Source organism: Mobula hypostoma, chromosome 1, assembly GCF_963921235.1.
Source record: "Mobula hypostoma chromosome 1, sMobHyp1.1, whole genome shotgun sequence".
NCBI lineage: Eukaryota > Metazoa > Chordata > Chondrichthyes > Myliobatiformes > Myliobatidae > Mobula > Mobula hypostoma.
In genome coordinates, this window is record NC_086097.1 from 49,354,602 (window position 1) to 49,375,916 (window position 21,315).

The following is a 21,315-nucleotide window of genomic DNA, read 5'->3' on the forward strand; positions in this document are numbered from 1 at the left end:
GGTAGATACAAAGCAGCTTCTTTATTCAGCAAAGAAGGTACAGCAGGCATCGAGACCTTTTTGGTGGAAAAGGTCTGCTAGCCCAATGTGGGCTCAATATTTATTTGCTAAACACAAAGGGCAATCTATATTTACAAAGTATAGATGATGCTTTCTTTTGAAGCTACATGCAAACCATCACACTTTCTGACTTCATCCATTCCTCCCAACGCCAGCATGTCTGGGCTGGTATTCACAGCCTTTGGAAATGCAAGTTAAATCCACAATACATATATTTGGTATCTTATGTGCTAACATAGTGGACAAATCATATTTACAAAGTATAGATAATGCTGTCTTCGAAACTACCTGTAAACTTCACACTCCCATCCCAGAGGCACCACCAGCATCTGGGTTAGTATTTCTGTATTCACAGCTTTTAGGAACAGCATTGTTACAAATGAACTGGGTTCACGGCTTTTAGGAAATGCATTGTTATGAACTCAATCCACAGTACTTTGTCAAAGGGCAGAGGACTGGTGGCCAAAGTCATTTAAGTGTAAATGAATCATCTACCCAAAAACTCACTCTAACACTTAGTGGTGGGATCCCATTGGAGTTGGCAGAAATTATGGACAATTATGTGCTGGATACAAAGGCTAGTGGGGTGGTAGATGAGGACAAGAGGAACCCTATCCCTGGTGTGGCAGACTGTCATAAGGTGGTGGCTGGACAGACAAGACACAGACACTGAAGTACTAGGGACAGGACTAGGATACAGGGCGATGGCAAGGACATGGACAGGAAAACCAGGAACCTGGAACAGGACTGGACAAGAGAGCTAGGAGCCCAGGCTTGGACTCCGAGCCAGAGACTGGACAAGGACCCAGTACCTGGGTCTTGCCACTGGCTCAGACCCCAGAATTAGGCAAGGACAAGGCTCGGCAGGCAGGCAGGACAAAGCTGGGATCTTGAGGCTTGAGGCTAGAGGCTAGAGACTTGGCTTGGCTTGGCAAGAGGCTAGGCACGAGGCTAGAGGCGCGAGGCTGGAGGCAGGAGACGCGAGGCAAGGTGAGGCTCCTCCTGGGCAGGGCGCAGATCACCACCCGACAGAGACAAGGGACAGGAAAGGACAGAACCAACCGCAGGTAACAGCAAGACGGCCTGGCTTACCTGGACAGAGGCAAGGAACAGAAAGGGAGCTAGGTACAGGGTGGCTCCAGGACAAGGCTGCAGGCGAGACAAGGCAGTACAAGAACTACAGGTGAGGCAAGAGTTACCAGCAAGACAAGTCAGGGCTTCAGGCAAGGAAACAGAAGGCAGAGTAAGGACAAGAACAATCCAGCAGCCACAGCCTGGTCTCTGGAGGTATTTATGCAGCCAGCCCCAACAGGCATCACCTGCCTTAATTAGTGCTTAACAGGAACAGAAACGGGGTAGGCAGGAAAACCTGGATCAAGGGTCGATGGACCGGACCATGAACCGGAATACGGATTTCACGGACCGGACTATGACACAGACGTGTGTGAAATGAAAGAAATGTGGGTGAGGCAGCGTCGATGGTGGAGGAAGGGAAGCCCCTTTCTTTGAAGTAGGAGTACACCTACTTAATTCTGAAATGAAAGGCCTCATCCTGAAAAATGGTACTCTTTGGGTAGGACTTACACAGAGAACAAAGGGACCTGGGAATTTAAATCAATAATTTCTCAAAAATGGCATCACCAGATGGTAAAGAGAGTTTTTGGCACATTGGTCTTAAACCAGAACATTGAGTACAGAAACTGGGATGTTATTTTGATACTGTATAAGATATTGGTGAGGCCAAATTTAGAGTATTGAGTACAGTTCTGGTTGCCTACCTACAGGAAATAGATCAATAAGTTTGAAAGAGTACTGAAAAAACTCACAAGGATGTAGGTGGGACTTGAGGACCTGAGTTATAGGGAAATGTTGAACAGGTTTGAACTAGTACCACAAGGAAGGAGGTACAGGAGCATCAGGACTGGAACTGCCAGACCAGGTAACAGCTTCTTCCCCCAGACTGTGAGAGCCTGCATCACCAAGATCTCATTGCATCAGCAGGACATTCAGCTTTTCACAGCGTGGTTTACTGTTTACCTGCACTGTGTACTTCATATGCATTTTGAATTATATTTTATTAACTTATTTGTGGTAACATTTTGTTTTGCATGCTCTGTGTGATATACTGTATGTACTGTGGGTGTACTGTGGTTCAGAAGAGCATTGTTTCATTTGACAGATGACAACAAACTTGAACTTTAACTTGACTTTATTCCCTGGATTGCAGGAGAATGAGGGGAGACCTTACAGAGATGTACAAAATTATGATGGGTATACATGGGATGAATGCATGCAAACTTTGTCTCTTCATGTTGGATAAGACTAGAACTAGCGGTCATAGGTTTAAGGTGAAAGGTAAAATATTTATGTGTAACATGAGGGTGAACTTCTTCATTCCGAAGATGGTGAGAGTTTGGAATGAGCTGCCAGCAGAAGTGGTAGAAGCAAGTTCAATTGTAACATTTAAGAGAATGAGTGGTTATGGTCTGGGTGCAGGAAGATGAGTCTAGTCAGAAGATCAGGCTGGCAGAGACTAGATGGACAAAAGGGTCTGTTTCTGTGTTGTAGTTCTTTATGATTCTATAAAGCTATGCAATTAAGGATGGGCAATAAATACCGACCGGACCGGCAAAGCCTGGATCCCACAGAAGGATTTTTTTTTTAAATGTCACCAACATTTATTGCTTTTTTTAAGTAAACCTATAAAATAGAAATGTTAGGCTAGGGAAATGCTGTTAAAGTGATGCATTCCTAAAGCAAAGTGGGTTTAGCCATCAAAGATGGTTTCTGCAATTTTCTGCTGCTTACAGGCTCTCCATAAGTTGCATTACACCACCCCACGCCATCAAGTAACAGTACTAGATGATAGACCACACTCCATTTTCCACCTGAACCCCAGCCTGCAGTCCAACTTCAGCATGAAACCTAGTTTCAAAAAAAAGACATACTACCGTGCACACAATTCAATTCAGAGCTAAGGTAGCACTTCAGGCAATTCTAATCTAATCTAAACTATGCTTTACCATTTTAAGCTTCAACATAGTATTTTATGCACAGACATTCACAAAGAAAGTCACCCTTTATATTAATTTATAATTTACTTTTTGACTGTAAATGTAGGAAAGTGGGTCTTTCCTTACGATCTGGGGCAGAAGTATGTTGCATACTCACTCATATCACCAAAGCAATTGCATGCCTATTCCATTTTATTTTGAGTCAATTTGCATTACATCTGATACATATCCAACATTAGAGTGAGCTTCAAATGCATAATGCTCTAAGGAGATACTCAAGGACAAAGAGCTTGCAAATTTATAACTTATTTACTCATGGGGATTTCATTGTCCGCTCAACCTGAATAGCTACATATCATTGCAGGAATAAAAATTATAATCTTATATTAAAATTAAGTGAGTGCTCATTTGAATGGTGCATTCTATTAGTAACATTGTGAATGAAGGGAATTACTAATCTTGTTTACAATTCCAGTACATTTTTCATGTGTTGCAGTGTTTCTGATCAATCACATTTACATTAAGTTCACGACAACAGCACCACACTTGTACAGCTACTATAAAACTTTAAAAATAAATGTATGAGGTGAATACTCAATAACATATTTAATATTGACCATGCAAATTCTGATAATGAACTTAATGATAAAAATTGAAATATTATTGATGCCCACTTTTGTACCCATTGACCTTTAACTTATGATATCATCTCATACATATTCAATAGTTTTCCCAGAGATCAATGCAGAGGTGACCAATGGCTGATGAATTCATTCCATCTACCTGATCATGTGACCATTAGGTCCAGCCCATTTTGACGCTTGGGCTTCGTTTGCATTTCACTGGTGGGCTGTTCACCTACGGTGAGCACTCTGACAATATTTTTGATAAACAAGAGAAAATCAGCAGATGCTGGAAATCCAATCAACACACACAAACTGCTGGAGGAACTCAGCAGGCCAGGCAGCATCTATGGAAAAGAGTACACTCATTCTTTCAGGCTGAGACTCTTCATCGGAACTGGAGAAAAAAGAATGGCGGTGGTGGGGGAGTTGGGAGGGAGATGGTTGCAGTTACCAGTAGTTTGAGAAATCGATGCTCATGCGATCAGTTTGGAGGCTACCCAGATGGAATATAAGGTGTTGCTCCTCCAACCTGAGTGTGGCTTCATTATGGCAGTAGAGGAGGCCATGGTGGGAATGTCAGGGTGGGAATGGGCAGTGGAATTAAAATGGGTGACCACCGGGAGATCTCGCTTTTTCTGGCAGACAGAGAGTAGGTGCTCAGTGAAGTGGTCTCCCAGTCTCACTGACATACAGGAGGCCACACCGGGAGCACCGGACACAGTATATGACCCCAACAGACTCACAGGTGAAGTGTAGCCTCATCTGGAAGGACTGTTTGGGGCCCTGAATGGCAGTGAGGGAGGAGGTGTAGGGGCAGGTGTGGCATTTGTTCTGCTTGCAAGAAAAAGTGCCAGGATGAAGATAATGGGGAGGGACGAGTGGAAAAAGGAGTTGCTTAGGGAGTGATCTCTGTGGAAAGCAAAAAGTGGGGATGAGGGAATGATGTACTTAGTGGTGGGATCCCGTTGGAGTTGGTGGTAATTATGGTGAATTATGTGCTAGATGAGGAAGCTAGTGGGGTGGTAGGTGAGGACAAGAGGAACCCTGTCCCTGGTGTGGTGGCAGGAGGGCAGACGTGCACAAAATGGAAGAGATGCTGTTGAGGGAAAGACATGCTTGGAGGTAGGAGCCGTCATTACCCCTCCCCCTCTCCCGGTCTCACCTGTCAACTGCTACCTTGTATTTCTTCCTCCCCTCCCCCCACATTCGGACTTCCCATTTTTTTTCTCCAACTCTGATGAAGGGTATCAACCCAAAATATCGATTGTTTACTCTTTTCCATAGACGCTGCCTGGCTTGCTGAGTTCCTCCAGCATTTTATGTTTGTTGCCAATATTTTTGATGTTCATTTCAGAAATATAGAATGAATATATTCACTGGAGGAAGTTTTTGTATTTCATGATGAGTACTGAATTATTTTATGGCTACTCCCTCTGCAACCAGATTCTGAACTTGCTAATTGGAAGACTACAGTTAGTACAGTTTAGTGGTAACACCTTCTCCTTGCTGACATCAACACAAGTACACCTCAAGGGTGTGTGCTTAGCCCACTGCTGTACTCTCCACACTCCTGACTGTGTGGCTGGGCACAGCTCGAGTACAATCTATAAATTTGCAGATGACACCACTGTTGTTGGTAAAATCTCAGATGACATGGAGTAGGCGTAGAGAACTGAGGTAGCTTGGGTTGTTGAGTGGCGTCACAATGACAACCTCGCACTCAGCATCAGCAGATCCAAGGAACTGACTGTGGACTTCAGGAAGGAGAAGTCAAGAGAACACACACCAGTGCTCAGTGAGGGGTCAGCATTGGAAAGGATTTAAAAAAGGTAAATTCCTGGATCTCAACATCTCAGTGGATCTGTCCTGGACCCAACACATTGATGCAATTATGAAGAAGGCATGTCCGTGGCTCTGGTTCGTTCCTGTCAGTGACAGGAATTAAACCCTAATTGCTGGTGTTGTAAAGCGTTATGCTAATCACCTCGCTAATGTGCCACCCAGATTTCTATAAATGATTAGCCAGGGCATCAAAAAGTATGGGGAAAAGGTAGGGGAGTGAAGATGACTGAAAGAATTGGATCAGTTCATGATTGAATGGCAGAGCAGACTTGATAGACCGAATGGCCTACTTCTGCTCCTACATCAAAGGTTCAAAGGTCCAAAGGTCCAATTTAAAGTCAGAGAAATGTATACCATGTACATCCTGAAATGCTTTTTCTTTGCAAACATTCACAAAACACCCAAAGTACCCAAAGAATAAACGACACTTAAACGTGAGAACCCCAAACTAAACTCCCCCCCCCCATCCTCACGTGTAAGCGGCAGCAAGCAACAATCCCCCCTCCCCCCAGTGGCAAAAAAAAAGTAAGCATCATCAACCTATGGTCTTATGGTAAATACATGGTGGTGAGCATTGTGACTGGTTGCATCACACTCTATAGAGATTCCAACACACTGGATCACAAGAGACTACAAGGGCTTGTAGAGCCAGCCAGCTGCATCACAGATACAACCCTCCCCACCATCAAGAACATCTTGAAAAGTTGCATCAAGAAGATGGCATCCATAATTATGGACCCTTACCATCTGGGACCTGCCCTCTTCTCATTATTCCCATCCAGAAGGCTAGGGAGCCTGAAGACCCACACTCAGTGATTCACAAACAGCTTCTCTGCCTTCATCAGATTTTTGTACAGACCATGAATCATTATTCCTTTCATTTCCACTGTTCATTTAGTTTTATAGCTAATAGCTTTTATCTCTTTGTATTATTCTGTCACAAAGTAACAAATTTCATGTCATACATCATTGATAATAAATCATTCTGCTGACAGTGTTGGCCAGTGAGCAATTCCTATCTGCTGTGTTTGGCCCATAACCCTCTAAACTTCTCCAATCTATGTATTTACTGTACAGCTTTTAAATATTGTTCAACCATTATTTCCAACAGCTCATTCCAAATATGTACTACCCTTTCCCTCAGGAAGCTGCCCTGCTGAATATATGACATAATTCACCTCTGATCTTCAACTGATGCCCTCTTGTTTTCAGCATCCACTCCCTGGAAAAAAGGCTGTGTGCTTTCACCCTGTCTATGCTCCATATAGGTTTATATACCTCTATCCGATCTTCCCTCAATCTACTATTTTCCAGGGAATGAAGATCTGGTCTTCACAACCTCTCCTTGTAACTTAGGACCCAAGTCCAGGCAACATCCTGGTAAATCTTTTCGGTACAATACTCTAAATGCAGGACCACCAACATATCATGTAACTGCAGTATGAAGTCCTAATTCCAGTACTCAATGCCCTGACTGATGAAGGCCAGCATACTATACACCTTTTTCATCACCCTGTCTACATGTGATGCTGCTTTCAGCGAAGGGTCTCTGCCCGAAACATCAACTATTTACTCTTTTCCATAGATGCTGTCTGGCCCCCTGAGTCCTTCCAGCATTTTGTGTGTGTTCACCTAGTTCGTTTTTTTTTGGATAAATTTGCTGCAAGTAGCCTGCCAACACATGGTGTTTTGCAAAGGAAATATGGTCCATTGGATGTTGTACAAAAATGCTGTGGCTATGTGTAGAACTCATGCCAATAAAAACAGGCATTTCAGAAGAAAAAGAAATATTTTGAGAAAGAATGTGTTTCCAATTTTTAAATAAAATATATATTTTTCCTCTGTAGAACTTGCTTAGTGAGTATGAGTGCAATTTAGTTCGTAGCAGTCAGTGAAACTCTTCTGAACGCTAGGCATTATCAGACATGTTCGTTTGCATAAGTATTTTAAAAAAAGGCATTGCGTGCCTGTTTTTGTGAAGTTTAAAGGCCCTTTGACACCATTCAAAAAAAGAGTCATAGATTCGCTTAGTACCCTGACCTAGATTCCTTCTGATATCCTCACCAATATTTGTCCCTCAGCCAGCAAAAGACTTAACTAGTCTTTTCCTGATCAGTATTGCTAGGTTTAATTTGAACATTGGCTGCTGTCCAATAATCAATTATAGGAGATATATAGGTATGACTAAGTTGTATGTCAACACAGGTTTTACAGACTGGATTTTATATTCACTGAGCTTTTAACATACCAAAATTATGTCCAACTCTCAAGATTCTAGCAGGGGTCCCCAATCTTTTTCATGCCATGGACCCCTACCGTCAACCAAAGTGTCCATGAACCCCAGGTTGGGAACCCCTGAATGTCAGGTTACTTGATGATTATGATTCGAATATAGAACTGTCCCCCTATCCCCAATGTATTTTAGTTGTTTAAGAAATAGACAGAAACCTTACTCTGTGTAATGAGCTCAAACAGAAAGCAAAGGAATTTATTAGAATGTTTAAAGTTAGAACATTATCTGGCATTGACTATACATAAAGTGTGCAGAACAATTTTAAAACAAAATATTCTAATAATGCATTATATAAAGGTAAACTTGAGCAAAGCCTGTCTCAGGTATTGTTACGAATCATACAGAAGACATTAAGCTGAGCTGAGGAATTCATAGTGGAACAGCAAGCAGTGAAAAGAAGAAGCATTATGCACCATTGCACTGATACCTAATATCCTTGCAAATCAGTTTTAACAAATAACCCACTTTCCCTACAATCTTACTGAATAAATGAAGACCTGTAACAGGGAGTGGCTTGAGGCTTCTGACTAATAGGGTTGAGAGGGAAAATGAATGGTGGTGCAGACGCAATTTGCGGGATGTCCTAATTCTGCTCCCATGTCTTATGGTCAACATATTCAGGGAGGTCCATCTGTTCCATAAAACTCTCGAGGGCCCTGCCATTTACTGCCCAAGTCTGTTTAAAATGCAATACCTCATTTTTATCTGGAATGAAAACTATTTGCCAATCCTTGCTCAAAATAGCTCACTGACCAAAAACCTCCTATATTTTTCATAACCTTCTACACTATTTACCACACCACCTGTTTTAGTATCATCTACAAACTGACTAACCATGCCTTGTACATGCCTCTTAAGACAAGCTCACTTGTTTCTTCAACCACTAGGAAAGAGAAACAAGATAAGGAGGGCGCTCGTGGCTAAACAGCATTTCACTACAACAAAAAAAAATACCATTTCTACCAATGTAGATCTCTAAGAAGAGGCAGTGGTAGGGACAGGGAGGATCAATGCATTAATGCCCTCACAGACAGAAAGCAAGCAATTCAGATCTTGGGAGGAGGAACATGGACTGGTCCTGGTGAGATTGATGAAATGTAACATCAGGGACATCAGCTTTTGGAGTTGTGTTCAGCTTGGTTAACATGAACTGTCACCCATTTCTTCATGAATTGTTCCTTTTCTCCCTTCTCTAGATTTTTCTTGCCCTCAACTACAGCAAAGACCAAAGGCGAACAGAACCTCTCATAAATGTGCCATTACTCACCACATAACTTGCAGCAGAAGTACAATTGTTAGGTCAGGTCTGACCCGGAAGGGAATTTCTTTGCACAAGTAAATGCCTAAAGGAGATGGAAGGGAAGGCAAGAACCTGGCTTCCTATCAAATCACAGGAGGAATCAATACCTGTACTATATCATGCTCCTTTCATCCTCTTCAGGTCCGCCACATTTATTATAAACACTGGTGCTCCACAAGTTTGCATCCTCAGCCCCTACCCCACTCCCTGTACCTCATGGCTGTGCAGCCAGATTCTGCCCTAACTCCAGCAAATGGAGTCTGTAGATGACACCACTGTACTGGACAGTATCTCAAATAATGACAAGTCATAGTACAGGAAGGAGTTAAAGAGCTTCGTGACATGGTGTCATGATAACAACCCTTCCCTTAGCATCGGCAAACCGAAAGAATTAGGGCTTATTCCATGCTGTATCTCAAAATAAAATAAAAGTTAGCCATTGACTTCAGAAAGGGAGGTGGTGCACATGCTCCTGTCTACATCAAGGTTGTTGAGGTTGAGAGGGTCAAAAACATCATGTTCCTAGGTGTGAACATCACCTGATTGGCTTGTCCTGGCCAAGAAAGTTCATCAATGCCTCTACTTTCTCGGGAGGCTAAAGAAATTTGTCATGTCCCCATCAACATTTACCAATTTTTAGCAATGCCCCATAGAAAGCATTCTCTCTGGATGCATAACAGGTTGGTATGGCAACTGCTCTGCACATGACCACGAGCAACTAGAGAGAGTTGGGGACACAGATCAGCGCACCACAGGAACCAGCCTCAGCTTTGTCTGTACTCCACACTGCCTCTGTAAAGCAGCCAGCGTAATCAAAGTGCCCACCCTCCTTGGACATTTTCTCTTCTCCTTTCTCCCAACAGACAGAAGATACAAAAGCCTGGAAGTACCAGACTCAAGGACAGCTTCTTTCCCACTGTTACCGGACTCTTAACAGACCTCTTGTATGGTAAGATGATCTTTGGTCTCACAACCTACCTTGTTATCATCTTGCACTTTAGTGTTTACCTGCACTGCATTTTTTCAGCAGCTCTTACACTTCATTGTCATTGTCATTGATTTACCTTACTCTAGCTCAATGTATCATGTAATGATTTGATTTCTGCAACAGTTTGCAAGTCAAATGTTTCACTGTAACTTGGTACATGTGACAGTAATAAACCAAACCAAACCAAACCTTGTCACCATTCTAGCACTGTGGTTCCTTGTCTATGTTTCTTCAACCACTCCTCTCAAGCCCCTGGCTTCCTCCATGAGGACAAAGGCAGCAGATGCATCAAAACATCACTGCCCACAGATTTCCAACCACACCACACACCGTCCCTCTGAGGAAATACATCATCAGTTCTCCATTGTCACTGGGTCTAAATCAGAGAACCTTCTGTAGCAAATGCAATGGCCAGTCACCACCACCTCCTTGATGAGCATTTTGGGATGTGCAAAAGATGCTGCCTTATCAAGTACATCCAGATACGAAAAGTGAATAAAGAAAGCCACAACTATCCAGTTTGACCCTTGCAACAACTCCCCTACTGACCTCCCAATCCAATACCAATGTCCCATATTGACCTTCATCAGATTTTCCCACAAACTTCCAGATGACCCTTACCCCAATCATCCCCAGTCAACCTCCCAGCCCAACAAAGGCACAGACTTCCCTAATGGGAGCCAGTCCTAGCCCACATAAGCCTTCTATTGAGCTTCCAGCCCAACCTTTACCCAAACCATATTACCAATCTCATAGTCTGACTACTCAATCCCCGACTGAATTCCAAGACTGACCCTTGCCCTGAGCCCTTCACTAACCTCCCAGTTCAATTCCTTATTACAATCCCAAACAAGTAAATAGTGATCTCCTCCACAGCTGACTAAATCACTATCAATCTAGAACCTAGTTCACTCAATCAATGACTGGCCTTCCTTCACCCAGGAATCAACCCATAACACACATGCAAGATCCAAGTATAAACATTCCTTCATGCCAGCATCATATAAGAGCTTTTCAAAGCATAAGGCCTATTCCACAGCTTCGGGCTTCATGCACCATTTAATCTTGCTGCCTTTCAAATAAGACATTCCTTAGCCCACCATGCTGTGGCCCATTAATACATCAAAATAAGCATCATTCATCTTCTGAATGGCTTCTGTTTTATGTTTACAAATTTTCAGAATTTTTTTTGGCTTTTACTTGAATTGTCAACTTCAGACATGGTGCAGTTTTATAATGTTTCATTAGCTTCAGTGAGTAGAAGTATAAATTTGTGGATGAACACAGGAATATTTTAAAATAAAGGCAACATTTTATTTAATTTAGGGGTTTTTTTTAAATAGCATTCATTACAAGTTAGAGTGAGAATGAAAATCGTAAGGTTTTCATCATCCATATAACCTGTTATCATGCTTCCTATGTAAACACATACACCCAGATAACAAAGCTAGATAACATCTAATGACAACACAAACATTGGTGTTACTAATCTCATCTACCTGCATTAGTAATATTGGCAATGCAGAATATGAAAAGAAAACTAAATAAATGGAGAGTAAAATACAAGGATAATATTCTTCTCTCACTAACTAGAGTAACATTGAATATTAGCAAAACAATATTTTTGCCACTTGTATGATGAGATTTTGTTAATCAAGACCTAATTACTGATTTTAGGGTTTTTGAAGCCCATGTGTCCACTGTTGTTAAAGGTTCTGTCTGCCTCATATTTATTTGCAAAACACAAATTCTGGAAGAACTCAGCGGGTCAGGCAGCATCTATGGAGGAAGATGGATATTTGATGTTCAAGTCAAGATTCTTTATTGTGACTGATGAGGGGTCTGAACCTGAAACATCAACTGTCCATTTCCCTCCAGAGACGCTGCCACTCCCACTGAGTTCCTCCATCATTATGTCTATTGCCACAGATGTTCAACATCTGCAGTCTCTCTCATGTCCCATTACTTATTAATACTCTGCCGCCTATAGTTTCTCATGATGCAAAGTACACCAACCTAATGGCAATGCTCTCGTATTTTAGCATTATGTAATCAACTGATAAATAGCAAGTAATATTTGTGCCATTAAAATACTGGGCAATAATCATCTGTAGCAACAGGGAGTTTAATGACCTCCAACATTACATCCTTGCTTTTATATTCTTGGCCTCTTGAAATGAATGCTAACATCACATTTGCCTTCCTCACCACAGACTCAACCTAGAAATTAACCTTTAGGGAATTCAGCACAGGAATTCTCAAGTCTCTTTGTGCCTCAGCACAAAGTATTTTCTCTCAATTTAGAAAATAGTCAACCCTATCATTTCTTCTACCAAAGAGCTCGACCATACACTTCCCAACACTGTATTCCATTGGCTATTTCTTTGTCCATTCTCCTAATCTAAGTCCTTCTGTATCCTCCCTAATGCCACAAAAATACTTGCCCCTCCACCTATCTTTGTAATGCCTGCAAACTTTGCAACGAAGCCATCAATTCCATCATCCAAATCACTAACATAAAACATAAAAAGAATCAGTCACACCACAGACCCCTGTGGAACATCACTAGTCACCAGCAGCTAACCAGAAAAGGCTCCCTTTATTCCTACTCTTTGCCTCCTGCCAATCAGCCACTGGCTGATCCATGCCAGAATCTTTCCTGTAACAACACATGCACGTAGCTTGTAAAGCAGCCTCATGTGTGGCACCTCGTCAAAGGCCTTCTGAAAATCCAAGTACACAACATCAACCAGTTCTCCTTTGTCTATCCTGCTTGTTATTTCTTCAAAGAATTTCAACAGATTTGTCGGGCGAGATTTGCCCTCAAGGAAACCATGCTGACTATAGTCTATTTTATCACGTACCTTCAAGTACCCTGAGACCTCATCTTTAATAATCGATTCCAAAATCTTCCCAACTACTGAGGTCAGACTAACTTCTTTTCCTTTCTTCTGCTGCGCTCCCTTCTTGAAGAGTGGAGTGGCATTTGCAATTTTCCAGTCTTCCAGAACCATTCCTGAATCTAGTGATTCTAGAAAGATCATTACTAATGCCTGGACAATCTCTTCAGCCATCTCCTTCAGACCCCTACGGTGTACACCATCTGGTCCAGGTGATGTATCTACCTTCAGATCTTTCAGTTTCCCAAGTACTTTCCCTCTAGTAATGGGAACTTCACACACATCATGACCATTGACAGATGGAACTTCCACCAAACTGCTAGTGCCTTCCACAGTGAAAACTGATGCAAAATATTCATTCAGTTGTCTGCTATTTCATTGTCCCCGATTACTATCTCTCCAGCATCGTTTTCCAATGGTTCAATAACCACTTTCACCTCTCATTTATACTTTATGTATCTGAAGAAACTTTTGATATCCTCTTTAACTTTCATACTTACTTTCATACTCCATCTGTACTTTCTTCATGAAGTTGCCTTCTGCTGGTTTTTAAAAGCTTCCCAATCTTCTAACCTCCCACTAATTTTTGCTCTGTTATATGCCCTCTCTTTGGTTTACAATCATGGATACATTTTTTATTTTAATTCTCCAAAGAATTCTGGGAAGAACAACTGTCAAAATCTTCTTTATGGGGTGTTGCCAATAAATTAATGTCTGAAATCTGCCTACGCATCTAAAAATGCAGAAGATTGGCATAAAATAAACTCTTTACCCCTGCTGCCTATCTTTATGCATGATAAAACAACTGAAAAACTTCCAGATTAATTTGAATGATGGCCTGCATGTTACTACTAGATTAAACTGAAGCTCCCTATGGTCGGTAATTATATTTTTCCTGAGGTAATTAGATACAGAACTGCCTTATAGAATTCTAGCAGAATGCCAACAATCTCTATATATACCATATGTCTAGTACAGGAAAATATTCCAAGGCGCTTGGCAGGAGTTAACGATGAAGATTCTGTGCAGAAAGTACACAATAGTGAAAGCTGTTAAGTTGTCCACTTTTGCAGGAAAAATAATAGAACTTTAGAAGAATAGTATTTTTAAATGATGTAAGATTGAGTGGTGAGAAATGGTGTTCTGGGGGTCTTGGGTGTCCTCATACATCAATTAGTGCAATTTAACATGCAGCAAAGCAGGCAATTAGAGTTGTATTCTACTTTAAATTGCCTGAGTTTAAGAATATAAGAATGCACATAAAATTGGAAAATTGAGCCACACAGCACAGGAACAGACCCTTCACCCCAAACGGATATACCAAGTAAATTAAGCTTATGATGCCTAATGAAACTAAACGCTTCTGCCTGCACAGACGCTATATCTCTACATACTTTGTGCGTTCATGTAAAATGTCTTACAAGTGAGGCAGCAGCTAGAATACTGTGTAGGAATTTTGGCTCTCCACCTCTGGAAAGATCAATTGCAACAGAAGTTGTGTAACAAAGGGAAGTTAAATAGACTATTCAGTAGACCAAGAAGTGATTTCACTAAAACATACAAAATTTTTAAGGAGCTAAACGAAAAGAGTTTCACTGGGCATCAGTTTCAAAATAAGGGGACAGTCAGCCATTCTCACTGAAACGAGATTTCTTCATGGGGGGGGGGGCTCTGAAATTTTGAAAGCTGTGGAGACTCCCATTTTGTTATATTACATGCAGTGACCAGTGGTCCTTTGGATATTAACAGTGTTAAGGAAAACGGGCTTCACATGGTAATAATACTTATGGTGACAAAGCTGAATGGAGGTGTTAAATGGTCCACTGCTTTTTTGCCTTATGTTCTTCCCAAACAAAAATAAAAGATGCCATGCTTCAAGAGAGGAGCTACCAAGACTGAACAATAACAGTTGAGCCAAAGAAGGAGGTTTTAATCCAATACTAAAGGAGAAAGGGAGAGCAAGGAGAGGCTTAGAGAGATCACCGATGGTGCAACCATTATATCTGGATCCACAGTTGAAGGGCTAGACATTTGGTCACACAACTTAGATTCCACAGTGTGCTATTGAAAATCATCTTAATACATTTGATGCCTTAGCAGTTATCAAAGTAATTCAATTCCATTTTAGTGTTACTTTCATTCTTCTTATCACCTATTTTCTGAAGTAAAACCTCTCCAGCTGACATCATTTCTTTCATAAACACCAATATAGTGACCTTAAAAATAAGGTAAAACTATTTCTAGCCCCTGTATTTAACTTTATTATCATCATTATAGGTTTACCACAGAGGAGATGAGGTGAGAAAAATAGCTCTTTGGTATCTGGAATTTAGCACCAGTTCATTTTAGGTATGGCTATAGCTTCTCTTCAATAAGGTGTTCCTGCAGAGCCACAAAATGAATAATTCATCACCTCTGTTAAGCTCCCTCCATGTAATATCTTCATGAAATGTCTTTCCAGGCACCTGTCACATGCCCAGATGTAGCTTTAATTGGCTCACTTCTCCCCTGCTCCAGCTGTTTTCCATCATCTGCCCAGTATTCTAGGCAGGAAATGGATCAGCTGTCATGACATTATGGCTCATTTTAGATAAGACTGGAACTGTGCATAACTTCTTGTAGAAGGGGTGAATTTGGATTGCTGCAGGAACATAACACCAACATTTTCCAGTCACCTGATTACAGGGTGAATCTTTCACCCTATCCATCTCAGGGCCCTACAACTACATGTACACTATGGAACTCCTTCTGCCTTATTTCTTGAAACAGCCCCTCCAAAGATGTCTCTGATCTCTGCTATCTCTAACTTTTGGCCTCTTTACCCTCTTGCAGACCATGAAGACTTGCAGTATCTACGATTTCCAAACTCCAAAAGAATTTGTTATTTACCTCAGAAAAAACATCATGATGCCCAACAAATTAAGATCTTCTGTTGCATAGCTGGAGCCCACACATCTGTACAGCTTGGTGGCAGGAATTCTGTGATCTTGGTTTTTTTAGAAGAATCGTTCAAACAATCCGGCCTCAACTGTAAGCAGGATCTTGGATTCAGCTGACACTTACTTTTTACCAGCATAATATTATTACTGCATTGTCCAACGTCCTGACATCCACCAATTACTTGCAAGTAACAGACAGGTTATTATTAATTGTATGATTATGGACTTGTTATGAAACTTGCATTGAAGCGAAGCCAAAGTCAAAAGGAAATGAGTAACTCCAATACATAGTTATTTTCAAAAAGCCTCAATACATTCATTGTAGCAGGCTGGCTATCAGAGCAGTGTCTCACTTCATCACTTCACACTCCTACACATTTGCTAAAAACTTATTAGTGCATGAAGAAATATCCAGACAGTTTTACACAAACAGGTCTATCCCTTACTGCATTCCTAGTCTGCAGAGTATCTCACCAGTCAGGCAAATACCAAGATTTACAGACACTGAAACATAATTTGGCATAACAAGGGCAGGTATCTTGCTGACAGACCAGCTTCAATATACATCTTTAATGGAGGAAGTTTGGATTCATGCAGAAAACGTGTAGGAATATGGTTATACATCATTAGGAGTTTGAGGAGATTTGTATGTCAACAAAGACTCTACCGATATATAATGGAGAGCACTCTGATTGATATGGAGCCTCCCTTTCTTATTTTGACATGTCAGTCCATGGCCTCCTCTACTGCCACAATGATATCACTCTCAGGTTGGAGGAGCAATACCTCCATTCCCGTCTGGGTAGCCTCCAACCTGCCAGCATGATCATTGATTTCTCTAACTTCTGGTCATTTCTCCTCCCCCCACTTCTCCCTTCTCCGTTTTCCAATTTTGCCTCCCCTCCTACCCATTCTCTTCTCCTCACCTGTCTGTCAACTTCTTCTGGTGCGCTTTACCTTTTAAAGCTACCACCTCTCAGCTTCTCATTTCCTCCCCCGCCACCCATCTACCTTCCCTCTCACCTGTTACAGCTATCACCGACCAGCTTGTACTCCTCCCCCTTTCCCCCCACCTTCTTATTCTGGCCTCCTCCCTTTTCTTCTCCACTCCTGATGAAGAGTCTCAGCCTGAGATGTCGACTATTTGTTCCTCTCCATGGACGCTGCCTGACTCACTGAGTTCCTCCAGAATTTTGCGTGTGCTGCTCTGGATTTCCAGCATTTGCAGAATCTCTTGTGTTGCTGAGAATGCATCAATGTTCGCCTTGGCCTTCACTTCTCCATATTCTCTGGGCGAGTTGTTGACTTAAGGGTTTATGACCATTTCACTCAATCCCAGCCATGTGAAATGTACAATTAAGAGATGTACCTGCCACTGGTAGGTTGGTAAGAACAAGGTTAAGCAGGTTCATCCCCAAGTAGGTCTACTCACAACTTGTTGTAAACCCTGTCTATCAGCTGTATTCTTTGGGTCTCACCAAGCTCTGTCTGTGATGGTGCTACCAAGCTGCTCTTGGTGAAGCAGACTGAAGTACTTTCTGTGTCATTGCTATTTTTAGTACTTCTTCCAAGTGTTGTTCAACATAGAGGAGCACTGGCTCATCAACTGAAGGAGGACAGAGATCAGTAATTCGGAAGACATTTCCTTGTCATGTTTTATCTGATACCGCGTAACAATGTCGAGTACTCGAAGGACCATTTCATTCTATCTTTATATCACTGTGCTGCTAGGTCTAGGGACCTGTCCTACCAGTACGACTGGATTAACCACACATTGTGGTGGAGGAATCTAGCACATTATGACAGGCTCCTTGATTATGTCTAAATTCCATGCAAAGGTTTATGTCAAGTGTCAGTCCAGTTTTATTCCTTCAGTACAGTGGTATTTATGCAACCAAGAGTCAACTACAAGAGATGGGTCTGGAGTCACATATAGACCAGATCAAGTGAGGAAAACTGGTTTCCTCCTCTTTTAAAGAAACCAATAAACCAGGTGAGCCCAAGCCTCAGAATTATGAATCAATTACCCTGCTACAATCTTTTTCAATCTTTTTTATTGAGTTTCAAATTGATAAACATAACAATGATAATAATACAAAGAGATCAGGATTACATTAATAATGGTTAACGTATACAGACACAGACTCCAAGTAACATATTTAATTTAAACCTCCCAATCTCTTAATAGCTGAACATGAAAAGGATTCCAAAAAAAAGTTTTTACCCCCTACACTAAAAATAAACAAAACAAAACAAAGACTGGGCTGCCATATTTCATCGTTTAAGATCATTATTTGCCATTAACTCCGCTCCGCTATACACAAACAAAAAGTTATTAAAAAGGATTCAGAAAAGGTCAGCTTCCATCATGTGAAAATGTTGAACAAATGGCCTCCATGTTTCTTCAAATTTAACCGAAGGATCAGTGGTACCACTCCTAATTTTTTCCAAGTTTAAGCATGTTAAAGTTTGGGAAAACCATTGAAATGTAGTAGGGGGATTAGAATCCTTCCATTTAAATAAAATGGATCTTCTGGCTATTAATGTAACAAATGCAATCAAACGACAAGCTGAAGGGGATAAATGACTAAAGTCTATCACTGGTAATCCAAAAATTGCAGTAATAGGATGAGGCTGTAAATCAATACGCAAAACTACTGAAATAATACCAAAAATGTCTTTCCAATATTTTTCCAAAAGAGGTCAAGACCAGAACATATATGTCAAGGAAGCTACCTCAGAATTACATCTGTCACAGACAGGATTCATATGACGATAAAAACAAGCTAACTTATCCTTAGACATATGGGCCCTATGACCCACCTTAAATTGTATCAAAGCGTGTCCCTGCTGCAATCTAATCTTTCCCTCTGACCATGCAAGGGCAACCTCCTGTGACCTGCAGGTACATTCATTAGATAAGTAGACCTGGCAACACTGGGACCTGAATTAAGTTTGAACCCGATGTGACTCCTCTGTCTAGCTCACCAATTTGCAGGAAGAAATCAAGGAAGTTTATTTCCAGAAGTTATTTAACTCTTAAAGACCATGAGTAGAAATGATGCTCTATACCCCACTTTGGATTCCCTATTCTGGGTTCTCCCACCCATCCAACTTTCTAGCCACTGGAGAAATACTGTACCCATTCTCCTGTAAAGGCCATAAGGCTCTTCTGCCAGTTTTGACTGATGACTAAAAGAACAAATGAGATTCAGCAATTACAATGTCTCCAGCTGAAAATGGGAAGTAGGCAATTTCTCAGCACAGTTCCATTCCCACCATGAAGTTCAATTGCAGACTTGAGGGAATGAGGAAGTATCAGATTTGGTGCTCAGCAGACTCTTGTCCAGTTCAGAAATAAGCACATGGTATGCATTTCCTTTCTGGAAGGCTGGGAGCACTGTCTACTGGCTAGAGTTGCTCAGAACCAGAGGGATAGCCAACTTCAAAGTAATTTTTAATCCTGTATTCCTTCGAACATAGGCCATGTTATAGAATAGTATAGCAGAGAAACAAGCCCTTTGGTCGACAATGTTGTGCTGAAACCTACCTAAACTAATCCCTACACAATGTCCATATCTGCATATCCGTGTGGGTCATGGTCCGGTCCGTGAAGTCCACATTCCGGTTCACAGTCCAGTCCGTGGACTCAGGACTCCGGGTCTTCCAGCTGTCCCTTGTTTGAGTTAATCATAGGCACTGATTCCCATCTTTGGGCTTGCAATATAAGTAGCCTTGGGATTACGTATAGGCTGCTGGTTTGTCTTGTTAGTCTCTCTTGGAACAATCTGCTGATGGAAGGCTAGTGCAACCATTTGTGATCTCTAGGCCTGGTTGGAGGACCACTGTTTCATGGAGCCTTGTTACCACTTGTTGGAGTAGTCTTTGCAGTATGGATTTGGCTGATTCCTGAGTCAGCTGAGTGGCTACCAGCCACTCTGAACTAGGTAGGGATCCAGCTGTTTCTGTAGCCAGCTGAGGTAGCTGGCTGAACTGAGACTTGGAGCTACCCTGGAGCAAAGATGGAACTATCTGTTGTTCTTTGGTGTTTGTCTCTTCTTGTCCTTGCCAGGCTGTTTTGCTAATACCCTGTGGGGTGGGGGATGGGGTCCTGTCCTGTCCTTGCCTCTGTGGGGTAAGTCAGGCTTTTTTGCCATTGCCCTGTGGGGGGACCTGTTGTCCTTGTCCTTGTCCTTGCCTCTGTTGGGTAAGTTTAGCTGTTCTGCTGTTACCTGATGGAGAGACTTGTCCCACCTTGGTGTGGAGATGAGGATAAGTCCCGGCTCGTTGGAGGATAAGTCCCGGCTTGTTGTTGATGTTCAGTTCCCAGTCTGTCTCTCAGTTCCAGTCTCTGAGTTACCAGCTTCCACATTTCAAGATAAAGATTCTGTAGCCAAGCTCCAAGAACCCTAGCCTTGAGGATCGCGCCACCAAGCTCCAGACCCAGGAACCCTAGCCTCGAGGATCCTGCCGCCAAGCTTGGGCCTCTAGACCGCAGCCACGTCCTGTTCTGAAGCCATGTCATGTCCTTGCTTGGTTCCGGGGTCCAAGCCCGAGGCAAGACCCAGGTTCTGGGTCCTTGTCCAGTCTCGGGCTTGGAGTCTAAGCCTTGTCTCCTAGTCCATGGTTCCTAGTCCTGGTCCCGCTTTCCCTCGCCCAAGCCTGCGTTCTTATCCCTGCTCCTTGCCTGAATCCTGTCACATCCCTACCCTAGTCAAGTCCTGTTCCTTGTACTTCAGTGTCTGCGTCTCGCATTTGGGTCTGTTCTCAGCACCCCACTGACAATGTGCCTGTCTAAAAGCTCCTTAAATGCCCCTATCATATTTTGCCTCCACTTCCACCCCTTGCAGTGTATTTCAAACACCCACCATTCTCTTATGTAAAACACCTGTCACACTTATCTCTTTTATATTTACCCCTTCTCACCTTAACACCCTTTGTTACTAGACATTTTGACCCTAGGAAAATGAAACTCTTTTAATCTTATAAACTTCTTTCAGATCTCCCTTCAGCCTCCATCACTCCAGCTTGTCCAAACTCTCCTTAAAATAAATGCTATCTAATCCATGCATCATTCAGATAAAACTCTTCTGCACCGTCTCTGAAGCCTCCACATCCCATATAAATTTGTTTGGCTTGGGTAAGTATGTTCGTCTGCTTCCTAAAGGCAAATTGTCATTCTAATACATGATATGCTTACTTGGAAGTCCTCCTCCACTTTCAAAAGCAGCTGGCGTGAGTTCTGAAAGAACATGCACAACTCGGGTAAGAAACAATGGCAGAGTACAACTGAACAGGAGAAGACTATTTATTAAACATGTATGACATGGTTATGTTAATGAACACATGGCAA

The 21,315-nt window shown here is 42.0% G+C and overlaps 1 long non-coding RNA gene across 1 annotated transcript in view; it reads right to left on the reverse strand.

Moving 5' to 3' along the window:
- The window catches only part of LOC134355136 (uncharacterized), a 153,182-nt gene extending 139,541 nt beyond the window's left edge, over window positions 1-13,641 (reverse strand). The window contains exon 1 of the long non-coding RNA XR_010019967.1: window positions 13,524-13,641. This is a non-coding gene — a long non-coding RNA (uncharacterized LOC134355136). The remainder of the gene's footprint in view (window positions 1-13,523) is intronic.
- Between the last annotated feature and the right edge of the window lie 7,674 nt (window positions 13,642-21,315).